Here is a 7,214-nt window from a genome sequence, read left to right on the forward strand (position 1 = left end):
TGTAATGGACTCAATTTCTTAGTCATGGTTGTCTTCCGTCACTTGCAAAAAGTGTGAATTATTTTTCTTAATGTGGGTGAGTTTATTGATGAGTTGCGGTGGGGTGGTTAGTTGAGATGATATAGGTTTTGATTTGGAGTGGCTACTTCAAGTATCATTTGTGTTGGCAACATTATATAGTTTTCATTAGTGCTAAACATCGTCCTCTCTTTTATTTTTCCCTTATCTTCTTTTTTTTTAACTCTCACTTTCATCAGATATGATGTCTATGTTGATTATAACCTTTTCATTATAAAGCATAGGGAAATTTCCCAAAATAACCTTTTTTGACCAAGATTTTCGACCAATAGCGCAAGACCAAACAAAATACTCAAAATAGCCAAAATATTCTGTCGGATCCGACTAAAACCTTTTTTGATCCGACTGAATTTTTGAACCTTTAAAATCGCGCCATGTGCTAATGTTTTAATTGATTCGACTTAATTTCTAAAATTTCCGCCAGATCCGACTGAATTTTAATGAGTCCGACTGAATTCTTCATCCTCTACCTCTCAAACCCTAAACCTTCATAACCAACCTCCATCTCTATATTTCTTACTAGGTTAGAACCCGTGTAATACACAGGGTGGTACTAAAATAAAAAACCTAAAAGCAAATAATATTATAATATAAATTATTAAAAATGATTATCATTTTTGTATACTACATGAGCTAAACAACCAAAACGAATGCGTGATTGTACAACTGAATAACAAATTCATCTTTTACTTTTGTCACTTAAGTAATGACATCTATATTGAAAAAAATTGATCTCAGGTTGAAACGTCTATAACTATTTCATAAATCAATACAATAGTAAACTAATAACATTTCTATTCTTAAATTAGTACTATTAAAGTGTAAAACTTGCTAATAACTTACTCACATAAATACAACATTAGTATATCTTCTATGTAATTATTTGTTCAAGTTTCTTCCATGCTTTCGAACAACATGCATGATATTGTAATACATATAATTACAAACCATTAGAATCCACGTATACTACACGCACTAATATTATGGGAAAAAAACATCCACATCTGAGTTAGCTAACATGGTTATGGCTTTTAAATCACCTCGAAAATCAGAATTCGAACACTCCACCATTATCTTCTGCTTGTTTTTTTGTAGTACATGTTCTTTAATTAACTTAATTGCTTTAATAGCTTTAATAATAATCGTTCCTGCAAAACGGAAAATCATGAAAATGGAAAGTTAGTAAATGATGTTTTATAGGTATATATATTGCATACATAAACAATGAAAATCTACATTACAAATCTACAACTCATTTTTACATGCCTAACAATATATATTTATATATTTAAATTACCCAAATTGTAGCAGTGACTTCTATTAATGTAAAGAAAATGGTAAAAGTATAACTTCATCAAGGTTTTTTCAAAAAAGATGGGAAACCAACAAAATACTGGAAAAAAATAGGGGGTTATTCAACCCGACCCGTTGTGCAGTAATTTTAAAATTCGAAGGAAATTGAGGAAGGTGTCGACGGATCAGTCAACCAAACCAGTTTGCAAGTACTTAAGCCAGCAGTAATAAAAAGAAAAACATTAGCATGTCAGTTACAACATATATGCACATATAAATACGATTCATGACTTAATCAATTATAATAAAAAAAAACAATTTGACACTACTTTTCTTCTCAATATGAAAAAGTATTTGAACATTTAAATGAAAATAATGATTTGAATCATACATTAATATTTGTTTCTTAAGAAAAAAATTATGTATTTCAAGAAAGTAATCTTTTTAAATTTAAACTTTTTTGGTTGGGTTGAGTCAGATCGACCGTGAACCCTTTCCCAAATTTTGACACATTTCAACTATTGCTAATTGTCTAACTTTTAAAAATTTTGGGCTGGCCCGTAAATGTTTTTCCAAATTTTTACTGATTTCAGGTATAGCTAACCGCAAAACCTCTACGCAATTCAAGTCAGTTCGGTTTGAACCGTGAACCTTTCCCTAATTTTGCACTCATTTCAAGTACAACTAATTATTTTAAATTTCCCCATACTCTGCAATAACTTCATAAGAAGCAAAATTTATTACATATTAACATTGACATAAATAAAACCCGCAATGAAACTTTTTTTATTATAAATGAATAATGATTTAGATGTAGAGTTTATACCGAACACAAATCGAACAAACAATCATAAAATACGCTCTAAAATAGATTTAGGGTTCACATGAATAATAAACGAACATAGATTAAAATGAAAACAAACGATTGTTAAAACATTGATATCGAATCCAAATCAATAACAAACGCAATAATTGTTACAATCAATCGAATAAATCATAATTAATAATATTCACTTATTACTACAGCACTTTCATAGTATAATGCATATTTTGAAGTTAAAAAGCGTTACGGTTTGTATTAGTTCTTCAAATAATGAATAAAAAAACATTCAAATAAGGAGCTAATCATTATAATATAACACCACTACCTGGATATTAATATTCTTCAACGATTCGAATAGGTTTAGATTGCAACAAACCATACCTGAAAAAAGGACAAACAAACAATCAACATTATTACATAGAAATGGATATTCAAAATCGATTTTGACCGGTTTAAACTGCAAACGAACCATTTAATTAAAAAATTTACTTGTTATTAATACATGAAGAATCATAATAGTTATGTAACCTCTAATGGCATTTTCAAATCCATCAGAACCTGAAGAGAACAAAAGATTATAAGAGAAGTTCAATTTGAATTACACATAATATTAACAACATATATAAGGTAATTAATATGATTATATATACATCTGTGTGGTATTGTATCCCATTTCGTAATGTGATGATCAAACGGACTTGTTACAAAAATACTTGTATGTAACACCCCGTAACCGCAGCGGAAACGTACACGGGATGCAACAGACACATCTGATATCAACAGCATTGCTTATAAAGAAAATACCACTACATTAATTTATAACATATTACATTGTTGCGAGTTACGTTACTGTCTAGGTGTTACACACATATATTACCAATAAGACATTAATATATATTCATTACAAAATACAGAGCAGCAAGCTTCCAACAGGTAGCACAGATAGTTAAGCACATATCAATCATTCCAACCTGGTCATACCTAGAAAGCATGTAAAGAAAACGGGTCAACTACGAATAGTTGGTGAGTTTCACTAATTTAAATAAACCATAGATCAGTATAAAAATCATATGTTAATGATGAAATTATGCTAAGCCCGTTAATGAAAACTCTATTAACCCAAAAACACATTAAATGACCCCTGGGGACACTGTTAACCCAGAACATATCCAATAACCCCTGGGGACACTGTTAACCCAGTACATATCAAATAACCCCTGGGGACACTGTTAACCTAGCACATATCAAATACCCTCTGGGGACACTGTTAACCCAGAACCATATCCAATAACCTCTGGGGACACTGTTAACCCAGAAACATATCCAATACCCTCTGGGAACACTGTTAACCCAGAAATATATCCAATAACCCTCTGGGAACTAAGTTACCCCAGAACAATTCCACCCGATAAACAAATTATCTATTCTATGCATCATACCATATATATATATATATAAATATACAAGTGTTTCCATACGATCGGTATGTACTTTGATAATTTAACACAATCATGCTTTCCGCCCCGAGAAAATATTTAAAACAGTTCATTAAAAGGGGCTCGTGAAAACTCACCTTTTTGTGAGTCTGTGGGTAATACAATGAACAGCTACGTGCCTGGATCTGTAATATAATATCTAGTCGTTACTATATAATTCCCATAAACTAAATCCGTATTAATCGGTACATCTGGGGACATTGTTAACCCAGTACTGTACTCGATCCGGGGACAATGTTAACCCCGTGACACTTCTAAGGACTCAGATTGTGCCATTACTTAGAGTCGGACGGTCAAAATTATCATTTTTATGTTTTCCTTGATTTGCATGCCTAGCACGGTCATCCGTTTTTAGTTTCAAAAATGAGTTTATTCACACTTAACCCAAAAATGGTGTTTGACTGTTATTTTAGTTAAAGTGATGAAATTAGAGCTCGGTTTGACACCCCGTTTGGCCGCGGGGCCCGTTTCCGTCATTTAGGTGCCGGAAACAGTAAAATCGGGTAAAATTACCCAAATTATCCGAATTATTTTCGGATGATTTATTTTTACTTATTTTACTTAGTTTTATGAAAATGGTTCATTTTTAGGTTTTTATATACCAGTCAGCTCGCTTATGCGAGATTTGCCGGTTTACACGTTTTAAGCTTTAAATATTTGTTTTTATGTTCATTTTAGCACAAATAATTACCCGTTTAGTCTCGGGTCATGAAATTTTGCACAAAACTTATTTTGACAGTAAGACATTTTATAAAAATTTTCCAGATTTATTTTCTTATATTTACATTTATTTATCTATTTTTAAACCTTTTTAAAATGCTAAATATGTCAAAAATACCAAAAGACTTTATAAAAATCCCAAATTTTTCTGGGATGATCCTTGCCATCCTCATAACTCCCTGGAATTTTTCCAGAACTTAAAACTCATTTTTCAAGCCATTTTCACCCAAAACCGAGCTAGAAAGCCCTAGAACTCGTTTCACCGAAAAGCCTACTTAGACTTTTCCAACTGAGCTCAAATTTTGTGGGTGACTTTTATATGTTATAAAAAGCTTATCTTAAATTTTCCAGAATGTTTCATCAAGTTTAGCTATTTTTCACTATTTTTGGCCAAAACCGAGCATTAAATTCACCAAATATTCATCTTTTATCCAAAAATTACCAAAAATTCACAGATCTCATATTTTCATGTGTAGATCATCTCTGTGAAATTTCGTGACCCGACTCTAAGCGTGCTACAATCTGTCCAAATTTCATATACACACGAAAACCGAACTATCTTGTGTTTTCTAGCTTTAGATCGCAAAGATCTTGGTTTCTAGCCTTTGCTAGCCGCTAGATACAACACTTACAAGCACAATAACACTATACCAAGCAAGTTACACCAACAATCAAACCATTTCTTTCCTAGTGTCGGTTTTGATATAAAAACAAAGGTTTTAACCGTAAAAAATCCGTTCTCGACTCTTTTTACTCATTTTTTGGACCAAGATCCCTTGTATAACATGTATACATCTCTTGATCATGCAAGAGTCGGTTTCATCTCGGGTTTTCACCCGTCTTTCACAAGGAAATTCATTTTTACAAAATTTCAACCGTAAAATTTTATTCTAAACACTTTTAACTCATTACTTGGATCAAGATCCTTTGTATAACTTGTATACATCCCTTGATCACACAAGAATCGGTTCCATCTCGGGTTTTCACCCATATTTACATTTGAAACTTCCTTTTCTCAAGATCATGGAGTTAGAAGTAGGATTCAAGCATCAAAACATGTTCATACCTTGTGATTTTTGGTTAAAAACTCAAGAGCTTGGATGTATGTTTGAAGATTTGAGAGAGTTTGTGTGAAATGTGTTGTAAAAAAAAGAAGAAAATGAAGTGAATGATAATAACACAAGGACCGATCGGTCCATAAGGTGGATGGGGGTGGGCCCCACACATCAATTCTAGGCCACACATTCGGATTACGCAATCCGGATAATGTTGTGGATAATCTGGCTCAGTTCGTTTCTCGTTTAAACTCGTAATTCGGCTTAAAACGAGCATAAAATGGTTGTTTTTCGGGTGAAAATAAAATTTACATAAAACCGACTTAAAAACTTTAAAAACTTAAACCATGACATTAAAACATCATCTTATTAATAATTACACATCTTTTTCGGCTTGATCGATCGTCTCTTGCTTGGTTTGATGTTAAAGGTTTCGTTTATCGTACCGACGTACTAATAAATCGAAATCCTTTTTCTGTGCTATAATTCACTTATCCCGAAGCATTAATACTTCGTAAACATCACTAAACATTATATACTTCGTCTATGATGAAATTCCCGATTCGTTCGGGTTTCAATAACCGATCATTGATTAATTGTAATTCCAATACGATTCACTATATAATTGAGTATGATTCATACTGTGAACCATATATATTCGTATCAACGTGCTATAACTCATATAATCAATATTAAATAACACGTAAATAGTATATTCCGGCTAGGGTATACCTGGATTTGCCGGAATCGTTACATTCTCCCCCCGTTATAAAAATTTCGTCCTCGAAATTTTACATGTCAACTACTTCCTTTTGAGGAAATAGGTGGGGGTATTTCTTCCGAAATTCATCCTTTCGTTCCCAAGTAAATTCTGGGCCTCGTTGCGAATTCCATCTAACTTTGACCAACGAGATCTTATTGTGTCTAAGTTGCTTGATTTTACCGTCCACTATTTCGATGGGCTCCTCTACGAAGTTGAGCCTATCACTTATTTGAACACCCTCTAAGGGTAACACCGATGTCTCATCCGCCAGACATTTTTTCAAATTTGACACATGAAACACGTTATGAACTGCACTTAGTTCCTCAGGCAGTTCTAGTCGGTAAGCTACCGGACCGATCTTTGCAGTGATGCTGAATGGTCCAATGTATCTAGGGGCCAACTTCCCCGCCTTTCCAAATCTGACCACTCCTTTCCAGGGTGATACTTTCAAATATACCTTTTCACCCTTCTCAAATGACAACGGTTTTCGACGGGTATCGGCATAACTCTTCTGCCGATCCCGCGCGGCTTTCAAGTTGTTCTTAATTTCAAGAATCTTGCTGGTCGTCTCCTGGACCAGATCCGATCTAATGACCTGCGAGTCTCCCACTTCAGACCAGCAAAGTGGTGATCGGCACTTCCGCCCATACAATGCTTCATAAGGTGCTGCCTTTATACTGCTATGGTAACTGTTATTATAGGAAAATTCAACGAGTGGGAGATGTTGATCCCAATTTCCCTTAAAGTCCAGTACGCAGGCACGAAGCAAATCCTCCAAAGTTTGAATGGTCCTCTCAGACTGACCATCGGTCTGAGGGTGGTAAGCTGTGCTTAGGTCAATACGTGTTCCCAATGCTTCTTGGACAGCTTGCCAAAGTTTGGAGGTGAAATGGCTATCCCTATCGGAGATGATCGAGATGGGGATGCCATGACGAGACACTATTTCATTTATATAAATTTGCGCAAGTCTCTCGGTGTTATAATTA

Source organism: Bidens hawaiensis, unplaced genomic scaffold (genome assembly GCF_021521415.1).
Source record: "Bidens hawaiensis isolate Kalapana, Puna unplaced genomic scaffold, B.hawaiensis_p1.1 tig00008319_1, whole genome shotgun sequence".
Lineage (NCBI taxonomy): Eukaryota > Viridiplantae > Streptophyta > Magnoliopsida > Asterales > Asteraceae > Bidens > Bidens hawaiensis.